Source organism: Rhinopithecus roxellana, chromosome 21, assembly GCF_007565055.1.
Source record: "Rhinopithecus roxellana isolate Shanxi Qingling chromosome 21, ASM756505v1, whole genome shotgun sequence".
Lineage (NCBI taxonomy): Eukaryota > Metazoa > Chordata > Mammalia > Primates > Cercopithecidae > Rhinopithecus > Rhinopithecus roxellana.
In genome coordinates this window covers 13930018-13955581 of record NC_044569.1, presented here as the reverse complement: position 1 = coordinate 13955581, position 25564 = coordinate 13930018, and the positions used below count along the sequence as shown (strand labels likewise).

Genomic DNA, 25564 nt, shown 5'->3' with positions numbered 1-25564 from the left:
GTAAAGTGGACACGAAAATAATACCTAGCTCTTAGCACTGTTTATAAAATCAAATAAAAGTAAGTACAGTGCTTAGCAGTGTGTAAAACACAAATGTGTGCTCCATAAGTGATAAGTGTTAGTTATTATCATCTTATTGTTTCCTGAAAGGCCTCCAGCTACGCTTGTTAAGAAAGGCTTTTATTAATTGTATTTAAAGATACTAATGATTACAGTAATGAGAGTCAACAGAGTCAATATTTATTGAGTGCTTACTTTGAGCCAGTCATCTATTCTCACTGTATTACACCATAGCAACATCAAGGAAACAGTTTTTTAAAAGTATAACCAGCACAAGGTTAGTAAGGAGAAAGCATCAAAACTGTGCTTCTCATTTCATAATCTGGGATCTTAGCAAATACACAACATTCAAGCAACCTTCTATGAATCTAGTCACACATTATGGCCCCACCACCCCGTGTCTTAATTTTGTTAGAACTTGCCTTATTATAATTAAGCACATTGCCTTCCTTTACCTTCTAGTAAATACTATATTTTCTGAAGACCGAGATTGTGTAACTCACCTTTACAACTCTCACAGCCTGAAGCTGGTGTACACAAAGGTTCACACACACAGAAACACATACACACACAAAAATAAAGAGGAGACGTGACAAAGTGATTCACATTGTTGGAAAAGACACAGCAGGTTAAAGGAAGGCCAATCTCAGAAACATTTTAGCAATAAACAGAAACACTAGACCACTCAAATGAACCACATGCTTACATTCACAGTGTTATATCTGTACAATTTGTTGAATTTCTAACATCTGTAATTCAGTTAGTTCATCCTCCTTCAACCTCGATTCATTTTAGAGTTTAATTCCAGTTTTCCTTCTCTCCTAAATCCTGTTGTTAAAACCACTTTCATCTTGGCTGTTTTGATTAATAGCTCTGTAATGTCTACATTCTCCAGCGGACAAAATATTTTTTGTTCCAAAGTAATTCTTTACCTCTAGATGCTGGCAATTTCAGCATCAAAAGAATAAATAACCACTTGAAACTGTCTTCCTGAGGCCAGGCTCTTGCCATCGGAAACCATATTTTCCTGTCTTCTCTCATTACCTGTGCACTGAAAGACAGAGTGGGTGGCATCTGTCCAAGCAGTTATCCTATGCCTGGAAAAGTAGCCACTTCCTGCGCAGGCAATGGATGGATTTAAACTTCCAACATCTTTCATCACCAAATAGCACTTCCCCAAAAGTGGTGCATCATCTGGAGTTATTTTTCTGGTAATGGCACTTGAACCTGACAGGTACTTCACCTAAATTAAGAGTGGAACAGGTCTGTGCAGAGAACCTATGACTGTTATGCATCTAACTATAACTATAATTTTTGAACACCCTTTATATAGTAGATGCTATACAAAATACTGGATAAATTTTGTTTTTATCTTCAACAACAGTATAAGGAAGGTATGCCAATTTTATAAATGAGGAACTTGGGGCTCAGAGAGATTTAGGTAAGGATTAGTATCAAGGTAAGATGCCAACAAGGGGCAGAGAAGGGAGTCCCATAAAGGTGAATCTGAAGACATGCTCTCTTCCCAGCACACTGAGCCATGACCTGTAGAAAACCATCGATGTCTGGGGTTGCCTAAGACGCTCCATGCCACGGGAAAAAAAATTTATTTAAATATAATATTCACATGGAAAAATCAACAAAACTTTATGACTAAAACTTATTCATGAAGAGACAATGGTAAAGATACTTAATTAGAAACTTAAAATAGCTGACATTGTAACATATCCTCTAGACTCATTGTCGGGAAGCAATTATCCCAGGTTATTTTATTATCCTTGGTTATTTTCACATTTCAGTATGATCCTGAGCCTTCTGAGCAAAGGGTACTGCAAGGATGTTTGCTTAACAGACAGCCTTGGAAGTCGAGAGTAATGTCTCCATTAATATAGACAGCACAGGAGAGATTTGGAGACAAGGCTCTCTCCTTCCTATTCTCTGGATGATATGATTTGCTTACATTCTGGTACAATAGGTAATTAATCTCTCCTCTCTCTCTCTCTCTTTCTCTCTCTCTCTCTCTCGATCTATCGCTGTTGCTCTTTCTCAGGTAAGGCAGAAGTGCCAGCAGCCCATAAAAGTTTAGTATCTCCTAATTTGGGGGTTCCTCTCCCATGATGCAAACCTAATGCAAATGCAGGTAAACTTTTAACTCTTACAGCATTGCTATGTAAGGACTGGGAACTGGAACCACAAGCCAGAGGGTAGACTGTTCTCTGGCTGCTGCTTTGCTGTGAGTCATAAGGCTCTGTGTCTCTGCCCCAGGCTCTCGTGTCTTCTGTCAGTATATGCATAAAACTGTTAGCTTGCAAGTAGACATCAGTTATATGTGGGCAATTGGCTCCATGACCCTCACCTATACCAAAATCCGTGCCTACCCATGTCCCACAGTCTGTCTTAAGGCACCTGAATATACTAAAAGTCAGTCCTTCCCAGATGCGAAGTTTGCATTCCTTGCGAATACTGCATTTCCAATTCGTGTTTGGCTGAAAGAAAATTTACATATACACAAATCTGTGCAGTTCAAATCCATGTTGTTCAAGGGTGAACTGTAATCTGAGACCCTCCTCAGTTTCTAAATTAACATCGGAAGTTCTCAAAGTGTGTTCCCACATCAGCCCCGGGGAATGGTTAAAGAAGCAAATTCTTGGGCCTGGTGTGGTGGTTCACGCCTGTAATCCCAGCACTTTGGGAGGCCAAGGTGGGCAGATCATGAGGTCAAGAGATCGAGACCACTGGGACCAACACAGTAAAACCCAGTCTCTACTAAAAATACAAAAATTAGCCAGGCATGGTGGCGGGTGCCTGTAGTCCCAGCTACTCAGAAGGCTGAGGTGGGAGAATCGCTTGAACCCAAGAGGCAGAGGTTGCAGTGAGCGGAGATCATGCCACTGCATTCCAGCCTGGGAAACAGAGCAAGACTCCATCTCAAGGGAAAAAAAAAAAAAAAAAAAGCAGCAGCAAATTCTTGTGCCCCGGCCCGGATCCACTGAATCCGAAGTTCTGGGATGGAACTCAGCAATTTATGTTTTAATAAGCCATTCATGTAATTCTAGTGCACACCGAATTTACAAACCACAAAATATACTCTGTTCATAGATTTCTAGTGACAGTAGCTCCATTTAACAGTGCCCTGCTAACACAAATTCATTTTGAAAGAACACTCAACAGATCTATCTCCAAAAGAATTAAGATTTCTTTCAAGAAATTACTTCCATGTGTTTGAGTTTTTTATTCAAATATTTAATAGTAGTACAAACTCTGCACTCATAACCATAATTTAGTGTAAATCAGAAGAGTTTCCTCAATTTCAAATACTACATTACTTGGTTGAGCCAAAAATAATAATCTGTACTGAGCATCCATGAAAATAAATAGCCCATTTCGTCACACTGTCACTAAGTAGAAATGTCTTGCTTTTTCAAATTGTGCTTGTCATAAAAATTATTTAGCAAATATAAAAGAGAGTAAAAACATTAAAAGTTATTGATACATGTTCTGTATTCCTCCCTGCAAGATTTTACTTAAAATAAACACACACAAAAAAACCAAAAAGAATCAGAAGGTTACCTTAGAACAATATCAAATATCAGGTCTTAATGGCTATAAAGTATTCCCATAAACTATAATTTATTTAGCCAATTTATCATCTACAGTATGATGTATAAAAGTTTATATTTTTAACTATTTATCTCAATAAAAGGTTACATGGCACTCTAAGGAATCCCTAGGATCAAATCAATTAGAAAATTATTAAAACTAATAAGAAATCTGCAGATTCATACTTTCAAATAATCAGCAGCTTTGCTATGTACCAGCAAAACCTATTTAGAATACCTAAAAAAAAAGCAATCTCATCTGTACTAACACATTTTATTTTTCGTTTGTGTGATAAAGTTTTGCCCATGTCTTTATTTGTAAATAATGTGTCCTTTAGTTTGAGCATTTTATACAAAAGCATGTAGATAATTGCTGCTTCTTGATTCAATTTACCAGTGTTGTCTTTTAGTAAAGGAATTTAATCCACAATGATAATCCATGACAATAACAATATTTAATCTTATTATTTTACCTTATTTCATACCGTGTGATTATGGTTTTAATACATATTGTGTCTTATTTTGATAAAACGATAGTGTTTAAAAGTTTTCCTGCCACTTATAAATTATGCACACAAAATATATTCTACTATGGTTTATGTGTAAATTGTAAAATATTTGAATCTCTAGTAATATCACATGCAAGACAAAATGTTGAGCAAAATTTTACTGATCGCTTTGCCCTAAAACCTATTCCCACGCTATGTACAGACATACCCAAATACTCATTCCCCCATCAAACACAAATACATGTCTCTTTTGATTTTAGAAAAACTCGTGCACTACTCTAGAATTTTTTTATATTTGTACTAAGCCTTACAGCCACACTAACAGCAATAATAGTCTAGACTTGATTCTGAGCTCTACTGGTATTACTGATCATCCCTCTTTCTGCTCTGAAAATGTCTTCCCTTTCTGAGTATGTCTAGATGGCACAGTGTCTTTTTCATGATTTTATGTATACATGGTTAAACACTTTTGAGTTCTCACATGTAAAAACATTTTTCTGTCATTGCCTCCAGAATAATAGGTTTATTATTGACTTGTAAGAATTGGTGATATACTCTTGCACATCAGGGGCTTTCTGCCGTTCTCTTTTAAGAAAGCTCTCTCCCCTACTTCCAATGTTAGGGTTTTTTTGTCATTCAATTCTTAGATCAAAGGTTATCTCCTTTGCAAACAACCCAATCCAAAAATATTCACTTGACTTCTGATCATTTCATCCTCTTTAATTTTTTAATTAAAAGATTATAAATTGACAAATTACAGTTGTATATGTTTATGGGATACAAAGTTATGATATATGAATAAAATGTGGAATAATTAAATCAGACCAATTAACATATCTATCAAGTCCAATTCTTATCATTTTTCATGGTGAGAACATTTGAAATTCACTTCTTTAGTGATTTTGAAATGTACATTATTATTAATTATATTCACAATGCTATGCAATAAATCTCAAAAAAAACCCCAACAACAACCCATATTCCTCCTAGCTGAGGCTTTGTGCCCTTTGACCATCATTTCCCCATCCCCCCACCTCTCAGCCTCTGGTAACCATCATTCCACTCTCTACTTCTGTAAGTTAGATTGTTTTAGATTCCACACTAAGTGAGAATGTGTAGTATTTGTCTTCCTGTTTCTGACTTATTTCACTTAACATAATATTCTCCAGTTCTATTCATGTTGTCACAAACAATTAAATGTCTTTCTTTTTAAAACTGAATAGTACTCCATTGTGTATGTGTGTGTGTGTGTGTGTGTGTGTGTGTGTGTGTGTATATGTATCTCACAGTTTTTTTCATCCATTCATCGGTTGGCAGACACACAGGTTGATTCCATAACTTGGCTATTGTTAACAATGCTGCAGTGAACATGACATGGATATGCAGATATCCCTTTGACATGCTGATTTCAAATCTTCTGGGTAAATCCCAAAAAGTGGGATTGCTGGATCATATAATTCTATTTTTCAATTTTTTGAGGAACCTACATCTAGTTTGCTTAGACTAATTTACAATCTCACTAACAGTGTACAAGGGTTCCCTTTTCTCTATATCCTTGCCAACGCTTGTTACCTTTTGTGTTTTTGATATTACCCATTTTAACAGGTGTGAGGTAACAACTCATTGTGGTTTTGATTTCATTTATCTAATGATTAATGAAATTGAGTATTTCTTTTTCATGTATCTGTTGGTCATCTGTATGACTTCTTTTGAGAAATATCTATTCAGGTCCCTTGCCTACTTTTTAATCAGGTCATTTGTTTTCTCGCTATTGAGTTGAGTTTCTTATATATTTTGGATATTAACCACTTATCAGATGTGTGGCTTACAAATAATTTCTCCCAATCTCTAGGATATCTCCTCAGTCTGTATAGTGTTTCATTTGTTGTACAGAAGCTGTTTAGTTTGATGCAGTCCCATTTGTCTATTTTATTGCTTTTGTTGCCCACATTTTTGGAGTCAAATAAAAGAAAAATCACAGTTCAGACCAAGGTTGTGTATGTAGTTTTCCCCCTATATTTTCTTCTAGTAGTTTTAGAGTTTGGGGTCTTATGTTTAATTCTTTAATCCACTTTGACTTGATTTTTGTATATGCTTTGAGAAGGGTCCAGTTTCTTTGTTCTGCATGTGGATATCCAGTTTTCCTGACATCATGTATTGAAGAGACTTTTCTTTTCCCATTGTGTGTTGCTGGCACCTTTGTTGAAAAATCAGCGTATGTACATGAGTTTATTTCTGGGCCTCTATTCTGTTCCATTGGTCAATGAGTTTATTTTTATGCCAGAACCGTGCTTTTAAATTAGTATTTGTAGTATAATTTGGAATTAGGTAGTGTGATACCTCCAGCTTTGTTCTTTTGGCTTAGTATTGCCTTGGATATTTGGGAATTTTTGTGGTTCCATATGAATTTTAAAAATTTTTCTAGTTTCTATGAAAAATGACATTGAAATTTTGATAGAGACTGCACTGAATCTATAGGTCACATTGGGTAGCATGAAAACTTTAACAATATTAATTCTTCCAATATATGAGCACAGGCTATCTTTCCATTTATTTATGTCTTACTCAATTTCTTTCCTTAATATTTTAGAGTTTCCAGTGTTTAGTTCTTTTACTTTTTTGGTTAACTTTATTCCTATTTTAATTTTTCTAGCTATTATAGATGGGATTCTCTGTGTAATTTTATTTGTGGCACTTTCCTTCTACTAGTCTATTTCCTTCCACTAATACTTAAGCTGGAAATTTCTCCATTGACTGCTGGGTTCCCAGTTCCCAGAATAGTGACTGGCATGTAGAGGCCACTAAAACAATTGTTGATTAAATGAATGAGTGAATGAATGAATGAAATCTAGTTAGTCTGATATTGGTAGCTTGGTTGAGCTCTGGAAAAGAATGTGTGGCTTCTGTTCATTTCTTTCTATCTGAGCCAAAAGAAGAGAAAGGTATTATTCTTCTTCTTTTTTTTTTTTTTTCATTAGCAATGTTGGGAGTCCAGGTTAATATGGAGAAAGAACCAATGTGGGCAGAACATCACAGCTGCATGTAGGCACCTCCATTCATGAGGGCAGTCGATCTCTCTTGCGTGCAGCAGCAGCCACAGCTGAGAGTGGAACCTGGCAAGAAGCAACCCCCACAGACCTCCCTCTGTAGTCAGGCTGGCCTCTCTCAGAGCAGTGAGGGCCCCATGATGCCAGTCCCCAAGAACAGCAGTGCCCTGTGAGAAGCTAGAGCACCATCACATTTTGATAGCACTGGCCATTCAAATTTTTTTTCCTCCAAATTGGCCAATGTTAATTTAGAAGAAGTGGCATAGCGAGGCTGGGACTCCTCCCTAACTCATCATCTCAACCCTTGCAGGGAATGAACCCTGGTGTGGCACCCACTTCATTTCCTTCCACAATCCGAATGAACTTTCATTATGCGAAGAGTAATGTTCCCTGATTTCTGTGCCTACTAGAGAAATGGTCCTTATTATTTTAGCTGAGTGTATCTGAAGTGTATGAGAAGAAGGAGAAATGCAAATGGGTTTAGAATACCTTATTGGTCCTGAAAATCCTAGTTTCTTTTTAATTCTATTCTTGACTGGTTGTTAGAACTGGTTTTGAAAAGTGCTCAAGAGAAGATGACTTAGGATAATATTGACAAAAAAGGAAAACCCACGTGTTATTCCTAAGCCAAATTATAAATATTTTAACTATTTCCCAATTGAGGACATACGCTTTCCCCTGTCAGACATACTTGTGGATGTGTGGTAAGCAGTTGTTGATCTTGGCACGTACATTTTCTAGTTTGAATTCATAAAACTGTGCAGAAATGAAAAGTTGGTTATGAATATGTCATGAGAAGTTAGTGTTTAGTGGGTACAGATTTTAAATGGGGGAAGATAAAAACTTCTGGAGATCGATGGTGGTAATGGTTGTAGAACAATGTGAATGTACTTAATACTATAGAACTGTATACTTTAAGATTGTTAAATAGTAAATTTTATGTTATGTATACTAAACCAAAATAAAATAAATGGTGATCCCAGTGCCTACCTTGGGTGGGGAGCCCTCAATAATTAGAAACCATTACTTAAAATTTTCATGTTAATGTTTGCAGTTGTTAGTATTGTATACATAATTCAATTCCACTTGAAAAACAATTGCTAGCGGATTCTGTGAACACATTTTGGAAAGATGTAATTAGTTACTGATGCCTTGTCACTATCGCAGATTTCACACAACACTAATATTGCAGAAGCTTCTTTAAGAAAATGTATTCTAAAGTTACTATCTTAGTATTTGAAATAATACTAACTAAAATATAGTCATTGGCCAGGCGTGGTGGCTCACGCCTGTAATCCCAGCACTTTGGGAGGCTGAGGTGGGTGGATCACCTGGGGTCAGGAATTCGAGACCAGCCTGGCCAACATGGTGAAACCCCATCTCTACTAAAAATACAAAATTTAGCTGGGCGTGGTGGCGGGTGCCTGTAATCCCAGCTACTTGGGAGGCTAAGGCAGGAGAATCGCTTGAACCTGGGAGGCAGAAGTTGCAGTGAGCTGAGATCACACCACTGCACTCCAGCCTGGGTAACAAGAGCAAAACTCTGTCTTTAAAAAAAAAAAAAAAAAAAAAAAAAAAGGAATCATGGTGAACTTTGCTAACATTAAAAGTCATTCCTAACATTATATGTTACTCTCCTCGCCTACTCCTTTTAGTCTTGACATTATTAAATATTAATTCATTCATGGAATTAATTAAATCAGTATTTCTGTTCCTACCATGTGCCAGGCCCTGTGGTGGGGACACAGAAAAAGGAACAGACCCTGAGTTCAAAACTCCTGATCTGGGTGTGCATATGTGGTAAAGGAAGAGTAGAGATGCAAAAGGAAAGGGAGACAAAGCATAATGACAACAAGAATGAACAATAACATGAAAAACCAACTGGCCACGGTGGTTCACGCCTGTAATCCCAGCATGTTGGGAGGCGGAGGTGGGGAGTTCAAGACCAGCTTGACCAACATGCTGAAACCCTGTCTCTACTAAAAATACAAAATTAGCTGGGCATGGTGGCACGTGCCTGTAATCCCAGCTACTCGGGAGGCTGAGGAAGGAGAATCGCTTGAACCTGGGAGGTGGAGGCTGCAGTGAGCCTAGATCATGGCACTGCACTCCAGCCTGGGAAACAAGAGCAAAATTCTGTCTCAAAAAATAAATAAATAAATAAATAAAAAAGGAAAACCACAGGTCACCTTCAGTTCATGAAGACATGACCTTACATGCATGCTGTCTCAGATGATCCTTCCAACAATTTTCTAAGCGAAGTGCTATTGTTATTTCACCTTCACAAAAGATAAAATCATGCTCAGAGAGTCTATTTAATACCATTCTCAATATCAGAAAATTAGTAATTTGAGGTATCCATCTCTGGTCATTTTACTTCAAAGCCTATGTTTTAAATCACTTTATGATATTACCTATCCCTTCTAATGTTAAAACAAAACAAGAAAATCTACACGAGGTGAGAAAAGATACTGTGTGGAACCTGGGAAAACAGTACAACAAAATTTGGCACGATTATTATTATTTTTTTTTGGTCAGAGGAATTTTAGGTTTTAGTTTTGGGGAAGTTATTTAGTAGAATGCTATCAGTGTTATTAATGAAACAACTCCCAAAACATCACACACACACACACACACACACACACAAACACACACACACACACACTAGGAGAGAGAGAAAGAGAGAGAGAAAATCAAAGAATAGCAGATAGATGATACCTGGAAAACTGATGGATAACGAATGACTGCTTAACCAGATCCCAGGAAGGTAACTGCCTGAACTCTGAATGAAGAAAGCTTACTGGCAAGTTGATTCACATGTCAGATGTTCTACATTACTAGGAAAGTTGGCTACAAATGGGACACAAGTAGGATTGATAGAAAGCCTATATTAGAAGCAGGAAGACCCATGCTTTACTTTGTCAAACTATCATACTGCTGTCCCTCCAAAAAGTTTAATATGATCATATTAGAAGGACATGAGAATAAAAAAAAGAGAAAGTAAGAGAGAGAGAGAGAGAGAGAGTGTGTGTGTGTGTGTGTGTGTGAGAGAGAGACAGAGAGAGAGAGAAGAAAATAAAGAAGAAGGTAGGGAAAGGGGAAGGAGTGGGGGAGGGGGTTGGAGGAGGAGAGGAAAACAGAAGCCCTGTAATACTGTTATGCTTTAAACTATTTCCTTGTATAGCTTTGCAAAAATTAAATCTAATTTTAAAAGGTATTATAACTTACTATTAAATTTTATAATACATTTCCCAAACGATAGAGAAGTTTTAGACTACTACTTTTAGGGATTCCATTAACTGACATTCTCTTCCAAAGCCTCTTTGAGGGATGCGGTGCCTGTTTCAAATGACATTTGCTACCTTAAAACCTAGGACTCGAGTTATCTATCCAAAGGTAAGTTGAGTAATTTTCACAAGAATTTATTGTTGAGTCTATTAACCTTGTTTATTCCGGTGAAGCAGGTCATTTATGTTCTTAGGTTATAAGTAAATGGTATAAAAATTCTTCAGAGAATCAATGAGCTTTTGTTGTGTTTGTCCTTTTCAACAGTACGTTAATTTTAACTTTAAAAGGCATACAATTTGCACAAGAAACACAAATACAAAGCTATCAAAAGTTTGGTGCTAATAATTAAATCACCCAAATTCATACCTGGGAAATTTTAGATTTACACAGTGAGGCTTTCTTTGAGCACCAAAATCCCTTTAGAATGTGTTAATGTACCATAGGAGAGGGCACTGTGTGTATCCAGGTTGTCCTGAAAGAAACGCATCCTGAAAGACAAACTTAATCCAATAGAATTGAAAGTCTTCACGTTGAATAGTGAAGAGATGCATATTGAAGACATTCCAGAAGGTTCTTGTCCCTTCTGCTTGGATACTCATTGCTAGGTGACAGACTCCTCGCCTCTTTCACGTCATCTCAACCAAAACCTCTGTTCTACCAGAGCCTCTCAAATGCCATCTCTGGTTTCTACCTTTGAAATGCGTTGATTTATTCATTTGGTAAGTATTTCTTCACACACAAAGATACACAGCCACCATCTGTCCAAAGAGTGCTAAATGCCACACAATATTCTAGATGCTTTACATAAATTATTTCATGTACATGTAACAATACTCCAGTGTAATACGATCTCTTTCAACAGAGGAAGAAACTAAGGCTTAGAGAAACAGTGCACCAGCCACAGAAATAGAACATGGCAGAGCCAGGCTGCAGGGCATGCAGTCTCCGCACTCTGCCCCCAAGCACGCTGTCCCTCAGGTAGCAAACTTGAGGGTTTACTTTTTTCTTTTTTTGAAGCAGAGTCTTTCTGTGTCACCCAAACTGGAGTGCAAAGGCATGATCTCGGCTCAGTGTAACATCCGTCTCCCGAGTTCAAGTTATTCTCCTGCCTCAGCCTCTCTAGTAGCCGGACTTATAGGTGTGTGCCATCACGCCTGGTCAATTTTGTATTTTAGTAGAGATGGGGTTTCACTATGTTGGCCAGGCTGGTCTCGAACTCCTGACCTCAGGTGATCCCCCTGCCTCAGCCTCCCAAAGAACTGGGATTACAGGCATGAGCCACCGTGCCCGGCCGAGGGTTTGCTTTATACCTGTCCCTGTACTACACTTCACACCTGTCATCCCATCTGAATGTTACCAAACTGATGAGCAAGGCACTATTGTGATTCACCTATGCACAAGAGGAAATGGAGGCTCATGGAGACTAAGTCACTTGAGGAAGACTGCTTGTCTCATAACTGGTGACTGGGTGACCCAAAGACTCTCCTGCCCTAGAGCCCAAGTTTCTACTCACTGCCCTCTGCTGCCGTTGCTTTACCAAATACCTGCAGCCATGCAGAGGTACTCTATAACTGCCCTGATTTCTACCAGTACTTAATAAACATAAACTTATTTCGAGCTACATAAAAATATCTAATAAATATGATAAATATGCTAGAATCATGAAACAGTGATCAAAACTACTGTATCTAATGGCTGCTGTTTAAAATAATTTGTGTATTATAAGCTGTAATAGTCAGCTCCAGTGACATTTTCAACTTTATGGAAGATAAATTGAACTAGAAAACTCCAATTATGGAAAGAATTATTTTTGTACCATACATATAACTTGAAATATCCAATTTTATTCAGATACAGGAAACTCATAAAACCGCCATCAGATTAACAACAAAAATACAAGGACTCTACCCCCAAACTTACCTGACAAAGAATCAAATTAAAAGGTTTAAACTTGTACAAATGGTAGTAGGTCTATGTTCGAGACTCAAGTAGGAAAGGGGAAAAAAAACTGGAACAACTTCAATTTCTATGTGAAGAGCTGGCAGCAAATCTAATTAACAGAACACAAAGCCTCAGGCGAAGAAGCTGCTATATTCTACCCTTTGCCAAATAAAATGAACTTCATCTTTTAAAAGCTCCAGTCAAGCTAAAATAAGTTACTAAATGGTAAGACGTGTGAAATCCAAGCCCTCTAAAGATACTGAGGCCAGAATAACAAAACGTAATTGCTTCATTCATTAACAAGTGGATTGAAAAGTAAACACCTTGTGGTCATTATAACAACTAAGTCATACAAATATATGTGATGCAATGTAAAATAAAATAATGCATATGGAAACACTGCATACACTGTAGGCCTCTACAGTCATCAGGTAAGATGCAGGTAGTTAGGTAAGATATGAAAACACACGTGGCTTTGTTTTCAACTCAGGGCTTGGTTACCTGTATGGTTTCTGTTGATAGCATCCATTGAGAATATACACTTTGTTCAGCATTGTGCTTTGGGGTTCAAAGGATAAATTTACAGTATAAAAATGTACTACAGGTCTTCAGACTACTTGGGGAAATGGAAACAGCGTACGCAGCAATAGTACTAAATATACGGCGCAAGATAAGCCAGTGCTGAATTTTGTGGGTCAGGTGAGAAAAGTTCTAAAACGCTGAGGAAGGTTTCAAAAGCAAGAGAGTGCAAGAGAATTTGCAGAGATTGCAGATTTGATGGGATTTGGAATGGGAGAAGGAGGGGACATGGATGAGGAGTTCAGCTCTGGAAGGCTGAGTTAGGATGAACTAAGCACTAAGAACAGCCTCTATCTTCCCCAAAACTTTAATCACAGAACTGAAATACAAAGATAAATAAAAAATCATTTAGCCCATTTATTTTTCTTCCGTAGTAAAGTGCCCACTGTCAGTGGAGAAGGAAAGATGCTGTAATTTTATGAAAGCCAAGGAAGCAACATGATGTCTTAGAAAAAAAGCGACAGCTTTGGATTTCTAGGAATGAGGTCAAATTCTCACTCCAGAAGTTTCCTACCCTTGTGACCTAGGGCAACTTATTTAGCATTTCTAAACCTCTGTTTTCTTATGTATCAAAAAGGAGCATTAAGAGTCAAAGAGGAAAAAAGACTCCACGGGCTTTTTGAAAATACAATTCATATGAGATGAATTTCATTTAGCTTCTTTCTCTTATACCATCTCTTCTCCACATCTAGAGAAGGGCCTGAGTATCTGCTCTGGTTCAGTGTGAGTGACGACACTGGTGATATTACAGAATCATTTTTCCCGCTCCAAGTTAGACTTGAGGACTAAATATTGTGTGATCTAGCCATATTTTTGTAGCTAATTCAATTGCAGGAGAAGTAGGAAAGCTTCAGTTGACACATTTTGTTAGAATACCAAGGCTGTGTCCTCACCTAGGGGACACTTCTCTGAAGGACTTATACCAGGATTTGGTTGAGTTAGAATCGTTCCTGTGGAAATGAGACTTCTCATTCGGAAGGTACTTTCCATTTTTCTTGGCTGTGAGTTTTTTTTAATTGCATTAGATTACACATTTCCCTTTTTTTGTTGTTTTTACTGTTAACATTAGTCAGCTTGCGTGTGTGCATATGCTCAATGCATGCGTATGTTGTTTTGAAACACAAAACAACTGGTGTTTTGAAAAAGTTAAAAATCTACAATAAAATTCCAATGGCCATCTTCCTCAGGAACTTTCCCACTTCATCTTTTAAGGTGAGTTCAATTTCCACTTCTTCAAGAAGGCTGGAATCATCCACTGCTTTCCTGATTTGCTCCTCTCCTCCTGTTAGGTTAGGTACCCCTTTTATGTGACTTCCTACAACTTTGAACACATCTTTAGCACTGTGCTTTGTCATACTGTATAGGATTACATACATTTTCTGACTCTAGGCTGTGAGTTCTTTGGGAAAAAGAACTCTCTTATTCCTCTTTGTATCCTGTGTTTAGTTGTCTGGTATGTAACAATGCACTCAGTTGGTAAGAACACAAGATACTCATTTAGAAGCAACAGAAATGTCACCCTGTCCCTTTCCATTTAAATAGTAAACATTATTCTGTATGCCAGAAGGTTCATTCATTCTTGCTTCAATGCTTCTTCACATCATTCTCATATATAAGACACAACCTCCCTAGCCCAGTTCTTTAATCATCTTAGCAATTGTCCGATTGTTTAGAAGGCCTTACAGAACACCTTAGTAATTCTCTCTGCTGGGTTTGATTCTTTCAAATTGTTAGCCCACTAAACACACATTTACTCTATGCTTGCATGTAAAGGATGCTGACTTATTTTTCCTTTCAAAGCCTAGGTCTAAAGAGAAAACAACTAAAACAATTCTGCGGCATTATACAAAGGAAGCCCAGGTAATAGTCAAAGTCCATTTCCAACACCTTAGGCCTACTTGATAAGATGTGCTCTCCATTAGGGCAAAATTCATCTGTTATCAGTGCTACTGGATACTGACTTGAACACAACTATAAACATTTTATTGCAGACAGCTTGACTTTGACAAAGGCAAAATCTTTTTACCCTCTAATTCATAAGGCCTCGTCATTTACTCATCAGACTTACTTTTTAAGAGTGCCCACTGGGATAATTACAGTGGTTGTTTCACTCATGTCGGCTTTATTTAGATAATAAGCTCAAAGGCCAGGGATGCCTTAGCAGTTTCTATCTTTAGCACTGAATACGATATATGAGAATAACATTTGTGAAATGTTAATACCAGGTTTTTATTATCTTTTAGTAACAAATCCTTCTGAATTGTCTAGAGGCTATATTGGAGTCAAGTTTTATTTATTTTCTTCTCGAGATTTTTATATTGATTCCAATGCTAGAAATTAAAGGCCATTAGTGGATCATTGAGCATTTTCTCTTCTTGAACATTTTCAGTAGTGCACTATGATACTTAATTCTAAATTTAATCTAGATATGTGCTCCCCTAGATCCAATGCCAATTATATATATGTATAAATTTATATATATTTAATAATATATATAAATTATATATAGATAGATTTAATAATATATATAAATATAAATTATATATACATATACACACACACACAAACCTAGAGAGAGAGAGAGAGAGAGAGAGAGAGACAGCATCTTGCTCTGTCGCCCAGGCTGGAGTGCAGTGGTGCAATCTCGGCTCACTGCAACCTCCACTTCCCGGGTTCAAGTAATTCTCCTGTCTCAGCCTCCTGAGTAGCTGAGATTACAGGTGCCTGCCACCACGACAGGCTAATTTTTGCATTTTTAGTAGAGACAAGGTTTCACCATGTTGGCCAGGCTGGTCTCAAACTCCTGACCTCAAGTGATCCACCAGCCTCAGCCTCCCAAGGTCTTGGGATTACAGATGTGAGCCAACACTCCTGGCTAAGTTTTCTATTTGTGGTAGAGACGGGATTTCACCATGTTGGCCAGGCTGGTCTCAAACTCCTGGCCTCAAGTGATCTGCTCACCTCGGCCGTCCAAAGTGCTGGGACTACAGGCATGAGCCACTGCACCTGGCACAATGCCAATAATTTCATTAAAATTTTTCTAAGGGATAATTCAGTAATAAGAGCTGCCCATACACTGTTCTCAGTGATTATATATACACAAAAATTGAAAGGTATCTTAAAACTTATTCAGTGTCTCACAACCAAGAAGCAATGCCTACGATTTATACACAGGTCTAGAATTCGAACACGGTCTTACCACTACATCCTACACCAAGATTATACAATACTAAACAAGGTGGTACAGATGGTCCCCAATTTACGATGGTTCCACTTACAATTTTTCAATTTTATGATGAGTTTATCAGGACAGAACTCCATCATAAGTGGAAGAGCATCTGAACTAACAACAATTCAACTTATAATTTTTGACTTTACTATAAGTTTGTCAAGGTATGAAATGTCTTTTTGATTGATATTTTTGACTTACAGTGATTTATTGGGATGTGACCTCACTGCAAGATGAGGGGCATCTGTACTTCAATTTGGAAACATTGACTTGAATCATAAAATTTCTGACAAAAACTATTAAACATAATTGTAGCATTTTAGCATTACATTTATCTGTCAGCTTTATTTTAACATATTTTATTTCTAATATATTTATTGAATAATTTTATGATATAATCATTTCTGTGCCAAAGTACAGAAATAACAGATTTTTGTTATTCCTAAGTTTTAGTATAATTTAAATGACTTTAAAATACAATCATAGCCTTAGAAAATTTGTTTAGGGAAACTGAAAGTCATTTATTAACTCTCTATGGTAATATCTTAGCGTTAATGTTGCAAACATGTGTGCCAGTACATGCACACACAAACTCATTTAAGCTTTGCTTTTCCATATTGTGTCTTCATTTTACTTACTTCTTAACCTTATTAAGAATAGCAGAAAGTGACCCACATTTTCCTCTCCTAAAAAAATTATGCTTGTAATGTTTTCTGCCAGTCATATTCAGTCATCCAACAAATGTTTACTGCTTACAATGTTTATGGTGCTTGGCATATATCGGGAAACAAACAGAAAAATGTCCGGGCATGAAGACAATAAATAATAGAAGCACTAAATAAGGAACTTTTATAGTAGGTTAGAAAGTGATACGTGCTATGGAATAAAGAAAAAGTAGATGTGGGTTGGGTGGATGGAGAGACCTGGGTAATGGGAGTAGAGATAGTTGTATCCTTAAATAGGGTGATCCTGGTTGGTACTGTTGAGAAATGGCTAGCTGTGCAAGGAGAAGAGAAGAAAGAGATGGAGTTAGCCATGCAGCTATATGAGGGGAGTGCAACCTAGTCAGTCAAGAATATTTTTATTACTCAAAACTGCTTTCAAATGCTTATTCTTGTGAATAGGAAGACCCAAATGTGGTGTTAGATAAAACTTTGACAGTTCATTGAGGGTGAAAATGAGCTGTAAAGGGCTACATTGACAATGAACAAACACAGGACATTCATTGTTTCTGTCCTGCAAATAGGCTCTGGCTTAGCAGCATTCCTGGGATAAATGAAAATTCCCCTGGACATCCTCTGAATAAAAAGAGAACCTTCTGAAATGATGGTGCTTACTATTGTGATACGTTGAAAAAGAAGAGATAACAAGTTGAAGTTCACTAAAGATTAGGATCTAACAAATGGCTAGTAAGCATGCTGCAGAAGCAATGAATAAAGAAATTGTTAACAAAGAAATGACTAGAACTGACCCAGATCAGTGCTCAACAAGACTTGGATGGATAAAGCTGAGACTCTTAGCTAAATGCAGTCCAGGGGAAATGTCTGCAGGCCATATGGAGAACTATCCTCCTTTGCCATGGGGACAAGGATAAGCACAGGAGTTTCAGAAGCAAAAATCAGAGACCTTTGACTGCAAATATTGAAGCCCCACAACAGTGGAGAGAGGAGAGGCATCTTTGTGAGCTAAAGAAAGACTCCCTTCCTCATGCAGATGTAAATGGGGTAAAGCCAAGGGACTTGTATCTAGGAAAAAAAAAAATTTGGAAGCCCATTTTCCAAATGATTGAGCTTTATCTATATTCTGAGCAACTTGGCAGCACATTGATTCAGAGCTGGGTAAGCATATTCTGAAGTCTAGGAACTTCGACTGGAGGACACCAGCTGCTACTTCTTAATGCCCCATGATCTGAGAAAGGAAGTCTGGAAGTATAAACCAAGCAATAACTGCTCTGAAGACTCAATAAGATTTTATGAACCTCTGTAATTTCCCTAATCACAAATTTGTAATTTTTATTATTCTTATTTATTCCTTGACTCAAATATTACTTCCTCAAAGAAGCCTTCTCAAATCCCCTACTATGTCAACTTGCCTGGCTTTGCAATCTCATAGGATTTCTACAATGGTAATTAAAATATAATTACAATTATATTGAACAATTTTATAATAGAATATTATATAATTAATTCTCTAATAGTGATTGACGGCATGTATCTCTCTAAAACATGTTTTATAAAAAGGTAAGAACCAGGTTTGTTGGTCTTACTGTTGCTTGTTTCCCTAACACCTAGCCCAGTGCCTGAAGGAGTCACACAATAAACATTCCTCTAAATAATCAGTGAAGACATCCAAAAAACAGGACCTTGGGAGGGATTATGACATAAAATGTACTCAGTTATTTTCATAGGATGGTGCATAAGGGTGTGGTGAAGAGTAAGAAAAAAAAGTCTAATTGGTAGAAAGGCAGTTGACAAGAAGAGAGAAATGAAATCCCCAGAGTCTACAGATATAGAGAATATGTGCTGACTTCCATAATGTAAAGCACTGTTATTGCTCCCAGGGTTACCAAGGGACAATATGAGAAACATTTATCTAAAGAATATCTATGTTTTTCCCCAAAATTAAACTTTGGAACTTATGAAATTATCTAGAATATTTAAAACATTACCTATAACGTAGGTATTAACTTATAATTTAAGGGAAGGTTTGTGAGCACAGACCCTGGAGTCAAACTGCTAGGGTAGCCTCCCGTTTCTGTCCCTCACTAGGTGAGGAAGATGCTTAACCTCAATTTCCTCATCTGCCAAACTGGGATAGCAACTGCTAAGTGAGCCCTAGGGTTGAAAGAAGGTGGTTGTATAATATATTTAAAGTGTTTATAACAGTGCCTAGCATGTGGCAGGTGGGATGTAAATTGATTATTATTGTTATTTACTATCTACACACTTTTCACTGGTACTATGGACTACACAGGCAGCCATGTTATTACCTAGACATTTTGGAAAGAATTAAATGCTTGCTTGCCACAGCAAACATCCCTGGGTACCTGGCAATTCTCTTTCTCCTGCTAATTAGCTTTTGATTTATATTTTAACCATGATCTAATTATACTGACTTATACAACTTTTAAAACTCTAAATTACCTCAATTGCTTTCTAGAAGTAGACAAGTAAAAAGTTACAACCTTTTAAGTATTATACATTGAATGCAATTTATTATGCTTATAATTACCAAATTCATTACAATTATCCCTTCTAAATTAGTCTGAAGGTCAATTAATTTGAAAATAAAGTGTTTTGCAAACTTAAACTAATGAGAGCTAATTCAGCCCAGGTATCAGATATTTTAAAAACTGGTAAAATTACACAAACCTTTGAAATAGACTTCCTGAATATTCAGATTATTTGCCTTCTAACATTTGCATGATACATCACAGTAATTTTTTAACTCTGAAGCAGAAATGAGTGAAAAAGCACAATATTCAGCACATAGTAAGTGCTCAAAAAATACCGACTGAATGAATGGCTGAACTGATGGTATTTCCAATGAGATGGCCTAAGGAGTTCATAGGATGGCTGTGTTTTATCACTATTAAAAATGCTATCAAAAACTGTACCACAGCTTTTTGCTATAAACACAAAGAAAAACAAGGTATAAACACAAACAGAACTCATAGAAGAATGAATAAATTTTTTACGATCTGGTTTCATTGCTATCTATGCCTTCTTTAACTACCAACTGAAAACATGATGGATTAAAAGGGAAATCGGAAGCATATTTCTTAAGCCCAGCTGGATCCATCGTAAAATTCTTCCCTAAATCTCTCTCATTAACTTTGAGCGGCTAATGCCTATTTCTCCATGTGTTACATGGCACCGTGTAGGCTGAAAGTAATAATGAGAGTAATAGCCTATTAACTGTTTAAACTCTATATTGGATATGAAAACACCACAAGTTCTTGTTGCCATGCACAGGCGTACACTATAGAAAACAAGTGGCTCTACCGCTACTCTCCATCCTGTAGCGAAGTGCTGTCACACGTTTGTTGGGGAAGATGGGAATCAGGCAGGGTCGGGTGGCACAGCTGTAGTTAGCAAGCTGCTGCAATGAAACTGCCACTCTGACCCAGTCTTACTCAGAGATATCCCAGAAAACCACAGTCCTCTCCTACAGCTCCACGTGTGCCCTGGAGAGACATGTAAGAGTAGAGGGGACCCCAAGTACAGAAGACATCAATGATGGAGGCCTCTGAGAACAGTGTTGTACTCTGTACAGTTTCCTGCCACTGCACATGCTCTCTCTGCACGGTTGTAGCCATATCCTGACTATGTGCAGGGAGGATTTAAGGCCCTCGAGTTGAACACTTGATGCTTTATTTTCACACTGCACTGTGCCCCGATATGATTAAATTAGTAGGATCCATCTCTTCCTGAGTCTGGTTACTGACCTCATGCCACAATTTGGCCACTAGATTTATAATTTTTTTCCCATGTCCATATCCCTGCTGAGCTCTCCAGCTTATTTAGGATAGGGTCATCAATTTGCGGTTGCCCCCTGCCTTGCAGGAATTTAGGGGCTTTGCTGGCTTTTTCTACCAGCAGTCCCTCCTCTACTTCTGCCCTCCTTCCCTCATGACCCAGGTCTACTGGTGAGGTCCCTGCTGGAGACACCCTAGATACGAGATACCGTCAGCAAAGATGTCACTTGCCTAGTCTGAAATCAGGCCAGGTTTTAACATTTCCATGCAAAATTTGAAAATGCAGGTAAGAAAGGAGAGCACCATATGCCTTCCTATTTCACATCCATGTTCATAGTCCTACTGATGACCTTAGATTCCTCACTGCATGGCTTTACCACCTGTTGGGACACCTATTCATGTTCGTGCTGTCACATCCTTGTTACTGACACATTCACCAGCTAATATAATTCTTCATCTATTACCATCTTTTTCAAATGATATGTTCTGCTCACTGAGCTGTACTTATAACATGTTTGCTGCCCTAGTACCACCTGACACGCCATGACATAGAAAAAAATCAGATCCATGATCATTTTAAGGTATCATGACATAGAACTACCTTTGAAATTCTATGTAGTTTCTTGTACACTGTCACAATAAAGGAGTCTACTTCTTGCTCTATTTTCTGTTTCTGAAGTTGGCAGTGAAAGGATTGAAGGAAAAATATGTTTTCCAGGGCTGTACAGTCACTCTTTCACGAATAACTCTTTCACTGAATTCACTGATATTAAAAAGTTTGCGTACTCCCTATTCACCCAGAAACTTGTTTCTATTTAAGTATCTCTTTTGTTTTCCTCTCGAATCTCAAGTGCAGATGAAATACAGGATGGGGAAGAAGGAAACAGAGCTGAAGCATAATTGGAAATTGATCCCCAAGATGATCAAACACAAACCTTAACAGCTGTTGCCACTGGACAGGTATAGAACAACAAGTAAAATATAAAAAAAGAGCTAAAAGCTTTCCTATTATTTCTCTCTCTTTTTGAAATGGAATCTCACTCTGTCACCCAGACTGGAGTGCAGTGGTATGATCTCGGCTCACTGCAAACTCTGCCTCGTGGGTTCAAACAATTCTCCTGCGTCAGCCTCCCGAGGAGCTGGGATTACAGGTACGTGTCACCACGCCCAGCTAATTTTTGTATTTTTAGAAGAGACAGGGTTTCACTATGTTGGCCAGGCCTGCCTCAGCCTCTCAAAGTGCTGGGATTACAGGCATGAGCTATGGCGCCCAGCCATAAAAGCTTTCCTTTTAAAAGAAATATTTCCCAGCTATGAGAAAGAGATATTAAAAAAGAAAGACATACCATAATACCTAAATATGGCAAATGGCTCAAATACTTCCCAGGAAACTTTTTATTTCCAACATCATTAAAACATTCCTCTGTGGCTTTACTATTCATAACTTGAAAGAAACTTCAGTGCATTTCTACTGCTTGACACAGCAAAATTTACAAATACATATAGAGAATAAGAATTACTAAGATGTGAGCTGTTGAACCATGAAACTGCCCTGCTTGAAAAATGGTAGGAAATCTGAAAGTTATAACATGATATAAAAATCAAAGACCAATTCAAGTGCAGGCTGAATCTAGAACAATGCATTAGGCCTTTGCTTACAATGTGGACCTGCTTAGAATCCCTTTTAATGCACGAAAGAATAGGTCGGGGTAAGTATTGGTAGGATATACACACAAAAGCTTTTCTGGAGACGATGCAGGAGTTCTATCTTGAGAAAAAGAAAATCTGGAATAGCAAGGTCTCCTTTATCTATTTTTCAGAAAATGTCATTTTCTATTTGCACCTTCATTAAGAACGTGTGTCATATGTTACCATATTTCAGTTAAAAAAAACTCTGTACTCATCTGTCTAAATAAGGGCATTACACTGAAGATAATCTTTTAGATCCAGGTACTGAAGTTGTCTTATGTTTATCATTATGAATATTAAAAACATTTTACAGGGCTTCTGATTAAGGTAATGTAGATGTTTTCATCTAAAGACACAAACTTTCAGTTGGATAGGAGGAATATGTTCAAAAGATCTACTGTACAACAAGGTGACCATGGTTCATAACAATGTATTATCTACCTAAATGTTGCTATGAGAGTGGATTTGTAAATATTTTCATAACACAAAAAATTATAACAATGTGAGGTAATGGATATTTTCATTGGTTTGATTTAGCATTCCACAATGTATACATATAGCAAAGCATCATGTTTCACACCATGAAGAAATACAACTGTTACCTGCGAGGTAAAAAATAAATTAGTTTAAAACGATATATCTGTGGCTTTTTTAAAACAAAATTTCTAGCATCTGCTTGTTTTACTAACAGCTACCTTTGTGGTAACAGTTTAAAAATGTATAAATGTATCATCTCTGGAACAAAAGGATAGTAACACTATCTTATGTAGCCCTTCATGCTTTTTGTGGTTTTTAACGTGATGATTATATTGTCCTAAATTATTTTCTTCTGTATATCCTAATTTAAACATTTAGTGGATGTCTAATTATGCTAAACAACATGAGGGCTGAACAAAGGCGTACTCAGTCTAGTTTTGGGACCAAACAAATAAAACTAGTATATAAGACAAGCTGCATTAGCGTCACATTAATCATTTGAAGGGGGATCCTAGGAGGAGAAATTAACTTTAATTCTTGAAGATGATTATTGTAGAATAATATAGAAAGGTGGAGACATTTTAAGTGGGTCCAGAAGATTTTCATAAAAATTGACAAGAACAGAGGCACAGAAGGTGACTGCTGAAAAGTCTCAAATCTACTTACTGTGCCCAGGATTCAGCATTTCAAGGGACAGTACTAAAGTGAGAATGAAAAACTAATAAGAGATGAGACTGATTGGCATTTCGTGTCATTAAATCCCCATTTGGCTTAGGCAATAGTCATTGGACGTTTCTAAACAGGAAAATCACATTTGAATTTTGGGAATAGAACTCAGCAATATTTAGAGGAAATTCCAGTCTCCCTCTTTCCTTCATATACACATTTGCCTTTTCTCTCCTCAATTCTGAGGCCTCTCCATCTGCTCATTTTGGGGTCTCAGCCCTCCTACTCTGAGAGGGAACTCCGTCCATCACTGGTCTCCCCTCCGTTCTCCCTCCAACCAGGTCTTTGCTGTTATAACCTTCTTGTGAGAATTTAATAATCCAATATTAATTCAATTTCAGAAGAATTCCATTCAGAAAGGTAATGAGAGCAGAGTAGAAGGTCCTAGGGGCATTTCCCCCTAAACCTCATGCTCTGAAAGGAGGCAATTATGAGAAAGACAGAGTGAGATACTGTTTAACTGCTCATCCCTGTTTCTTCCTCCCACGATTTTCACGGCTGCTTGCGTCATTTTAGCTGGTGGGCTAAGGGAAGTGACCCTAACAACTCCAAATACGGAAAGAGATGCCTATTTGATGAGTTCCCTTTTCGTTTTTAGATGCATTCAAGCTGAAAAGGTAAATTGGAGTTACTGTTTAAAGTTATTTGAATTAAATATATTTATTTTTTTATTATAGCTCCATAAATGATCTATTCTGTCATTGTCTCATGAGTTATAATCTCTTGTTCTCTTTAACACACCCCCACAGTACACTGTGACTCTTCTTAGCCAAAGCAGTAGCAAAATTGAGTAGGAGGCAAATACAGAAAGCCAACAGGCAAGATGTGAAATGTGGAACTGTATAATCAATGTGCCTTAGTCCCCTCATTCACTCTCCCCCCCACACAATCAAAAGGGCTGATTTTCATTCGTTCTTGCCCTCATGCATAAGGAATTACAGTTGCCCTTTCCAAGCTTTAAAACATCTGTGGTGGAAACCCTAATTACAATTTTACTTACACACACACACACACACACACACACACATACACAATACCAATGCAAAAAGAAAGCCCATAAGATTAAAAAAGAATAATTCACAATTCTGAGCTGTTTAATGAAAATGAAAAATTACTGAAGGCCAATGCTGCCCTAGTATTTATTGTGTGTTGTGAAATTTAATAAAGCCTTTCGGGGTGCTGACATTAAAAGAACCTTCATAACACTTTTAATTCCAAAATTTCAGGATGGAAAAATAGACATGTTTGAGTAAATATCTCTAAGTACAGGTGAAAAACACTTATTAACTTTGTCATCATTCATAAAAGAAAAATATTTTGAAAAGCACTGTTATTAATCCCCTTTTTCTCATCTCTTAGTTTGAGGACTCTGCATTCTCCTGCAGATAACAAAAACATCATTTTCTATATGCAGACTGACAGGAGAGACTCCTGGATATTGTCAGCACCTAATATTCACTATAAATTTATAAATATATAAGATTAATGTTAACATAAAATAAGTTAGTAAAAATGATTTATACAGAACCAATCTGAATTAGTCATAAAACATTAATTACAAGTATTATGATACATCATCATTATTATTTTACCTGTTACTAGATTTTATGATCATAGTGAAAGTACTCAATCATTGACAAAGAATGTTACTACAGAAAATTACTCAACAGCTTCAAGTCTGAGCATGAGGGTAGTTTGTCATTTATTCTCTACTAGAGTGAAAAACACCAGCGTGGCTCCACATATTACTGGAGAGTTTATCTCTAGCAACTTCCAACTTAAAAGTAGTCCCCACCCCACAGATCCCATTCACATTAAAATCCAACTATAAGGACACCAATGATTTCCATACTTGAAGTATCCATACAGATACTGAAAACAGCCTTTGAACACTCCTAGAAAATTCAGAGCAGACCATCTGAAACAAATACTAAACCAATTTG

General features: G+C 37.2%; 1 protein-coding gene across 1 annotated transcript in view; it reads right to left on the bottom strand.

The window, feature by feature from the left end:
- Window positions 1–25564, bottom strand: part of DLGAP1 (DLG associated protein 1) — a 971529-nt gene that overhangs the window by 811966 nt on the left and 133999 nt on the right. The gene's annotated exons all lie outside the window — the stretch shown is intronic.